The sequence below is a fragment of the Eriocheir sinensis genome, unplaced genomic scaffold (genome assembly GCF_024679095.1).
Source record: "Eriocheir sinensis breed Jianghai 21 unplaced genomic scaffold, ASM2467909v1 Scaffold929, whole genome shotgun sequence".
NCBI classification, from domain to species: domain Eukaryota; kingdom Metazoa; phylum Arthropoda; class Malacostraca; order Decapoda; family Varunidae; genus Eriocheir; species Eriocheir sinensis.
Window position 1 is genome coordinate 114,401 of NW_026112307.1, and position 3,575 is coordinate 117,975.

The window sequence follows — 3,575 nt, forward strand, 5'->3', positions numbered from 1 at the left end:
AGTAAGAAAGAATTAGACCAAAAAGTATAGAGTGAACGAGGAGGATTATGCCCCTGTGCCAATTTGTACGCAGTAAGGAATGTGTGTAAAACTAGGGTGAGGATTACTTGTGCCAATTTGTACGCGGTAAGGAAGGTATTAATAGGATGGTCAGTATTATGTGTGCCAATTTGTACGCGATGAGAAAGATATAGGATCAGTATTACGAGTGCCAATTTGTACGCTAAGAATGGTGCAGAAAGAGGGTCAGCATAACTTGTACCAATATGTACGCAGTATATGAATATAATGTATGTTTAACAAGGGTGAGGATAACGTGTGCCAATTTATACGCGATAAGGAAGGTAGTATCAGTATTATGTGTGCCAATTTGTACGCGGTAAGAAAAATGTTAAACGAGGATCAGTATTTTCTGTGCCAATTTGTACGCGATAAGGAAGGTATAGGATCAGTATTTTTATGTGCCAATTTGTACGCGATAAGGAAGGTATAGGATCAGTATTTTCTGTGCCAATTTGTACGCGATAAGGAAGGTATAGGATCAGTATTGTGTGTGCCAATTTGTACGCGATAAGGAAGGTATAGGATCAGTATTGTGTGCCAATTTGTACGCGATAAGGAAGGTATAGGATCAGTATTTTGTGTGCCAATTTGTACGCGATAAGGAAGGTATAGGATCAGTATTTTGTGTGCCAATTTGTACGCGATAAGGAAGGTATAGGATCAGTATTTTGTGTGCCAATTTGTACGCGATAAGGAAGGTATAGGAGCAGTATTGCGTGCGCCAATTTGTACGCGATAGAAATAAATAGAAAACGAGGGCGATGTCTACCCCGAGCGAAACTCTCTAGCAGAACACAAGGAGGCAATTTACCTGTCAATCTACCTGCATCGCTAAGTGTCAGGTGAAGCCAACAGGTGTGAGATGCTCGATATGAGAGAGCCGCCGCCAAGCAGTTCTATGTACGGCAGGAGGAATAGAGATGACACTCCTGAGGCTGCTGGGAAACTAAACCGACGAGACCTCTGCAAGCACGTGAGACAGAGCTAAGAGGAACGGTGAAACAAGTGGAAGGGAAGAAAGATAAGGGACGAAGAACAATGAAACAAATTAAGGCGAGGGACAGAGGTGACACTCCTAAGGCTGCAGGAAAACTTAACCGAAGAAATCTCCACAAGCACGTGAGACAGCTACGAGGAACGGTGAAACAAGTGGAAGGGAGGTTTCTGTAAGAGGAAAGATAAAGGACGAAGAACAATGAAACAAATTAAGGCGAGGTTTCTACAAGAGGACTGAAACCTAAACCCGAGGCCTCAGGAGAGATAAGATACGAGGAACAGTGAAAGACATGCAAGTGACGTTTCTATTAGAGAAAAAAAAAACTAAGACCAAGGCCTCACGAAGCTAGGCAAACACCAAAACGAAGTGAGCTCTCTACAACAGGACTAAAAACAAGAAAACCATTGCCTCACGGAGCTACGAGGAACAGCATAACGAAGTGAGCTCTCTATAACAGGACTAAAAACCAAACACCAAGGGCTCACGAGACTAGACAAACAGCATAACGAAGTGAGCTCTCTACAGTAGGACTAAAAACATGAAAACCAAGGCCTCACGGAGCTACGAGGAACAGTGAAGCCGAAAGAAGTGAAGTTTTTACACACAAGGAGAAGAAAAACTAATACCGAGTCCTCTGAAAGTAAAGAAAAACAAGAGAAGCGATATGTCTTATGTGAAACGAGGTGTGCTGTTTATACGAGAGGAAGAAAAACTAGAAAAAAACTACAACCCGAGGCCTCTGTAAGCTATAAACAAAATAATCGCTATCTCTTCCTAGTAAAATATAGATTCTAAAGACAAAGGAAGTAAAGAGAAACAAAAGAAACAATGCGTATCTCTTCCTAGTAAGAGATAGTCTATAAAGACCTTTGTACAGCCTAACCCATAGATAACTCTTTGTAGAGAGAACAGGCAGTAACCAACCCGGATCTTTGTACTGTAAGATATCGTATTATACAGTATAGTAGGAACCTTTGTACAGCAGGTGATAACAGTAGGAAGGCAGACCTTTATAAGCGGCAGAGAGGAAATAAAGAGATGTTACAGAGGAATATATAAACGTTTGAAGTCTTTGTATAGAGGATAATGATGATTTTTAATGGAACAAAATAGAAGAAGCATTTAAGAAGCATATAAGAAGCATTTGTAGGGGAGCTTTAGGACAACAAACAGAAGGAAATTAAAAAGATGACTGGAATATATAAACGATACAAGTCTTTGTATAGAGGATAATGATGATTTTTAATGGAACCAAAGATAGGATAAGCGTATAGCAAATATGTGTAATGGAATATTTGGAAGAAAAACAAAAGGAATTTTTTTTTTACAACAAAGGAGACAGCTCAAGGGCACACACAAAAAGAAAACAATAAAAAAAAGGCCCGCTACTCGCTGCTCCCAAAAAAGAATCAAAAGAGGTGGTCGAAAGAAAGGTCAACTTCGGGAAGAGAGGTGTCCCGATACCCTCCTTTTGAAAGAGTTCAAGTCGTAGGCAGGAGGAAATACAGGTGAAGGAAGATTTTACCAGAGTTTACCAGCGTGAGGGATGAAAGAGTGAAGATGCTGGTTTCTCTTGCATAAGGGGTTTGGACAGTATGGGGATGAGCATGAGTAGAAAGTCGTGTGCAGCGGGGCCGTGGGAGTGGGGGAGGCATGCAGTTAGCAAGTTCAGAAGAGCAGTCAGCGTGGAAATATCGATAGAAAATAGAAAGAGAGGCAACATCGTGGCGGAATTTTAAGAGGTAGAAGACTATCAGTAGGAGGAGGAGAGCTGATGAGACGAAGAGCCTTAGACTCCACTCTGTAAAGATGTAAGTGTAATATATAAACAATGGAAGTCTTTGTATAGAGGACATGACGATTTTTAATGGAACCAAATATAGGATAAGCGTTCAAGAAGCATTTGTAGGGGAGTATTTAGACGAGAAAATAGAGGAAAAAAAAAAAGAAAGGTGGAATATATAAACGATGGAAGGCATTGTATAGAGCCTCAGAGAATATGAAGATTTTATATGGAACAATATATAGGATAGGAATTTAAGAAGCATTTGTAAGGGAATATTTAGACGAGAAACTAAAGGAAAAAAAAAAGAAAGGTGGAATATATAAACGATGGAAGTCTTTGTATAGAGAATATGAAGATTTTATATGGAACAAAATACATAATAGGAATTTAAGAAGTATTTGTAGGGGAAATGATAGGACGAGAAATAGAAGAAAAATAGGAAGATATGTGAAATATATAAACGATGGAAGGCTTTGTACAGAGAATATGCAGATTTTTAATGGAACAAAATATAGGATAAGGATATAGGAAGCATTTGTAAGGGAATTTTGTGTCGATAAACAAAACACCCAACACCACCAACAGGCCAAATTTTTGCCCTGAGATAAACCCCAAAATAGATGATGCATAAACTGATCACAAATGCGTTGATATAAATTATGAAATGGTTTGCGTGAGTGACTATTTTTCCTCATTTTTCATGCTTAGAGGGAGTGGCCTTCAAGAAAC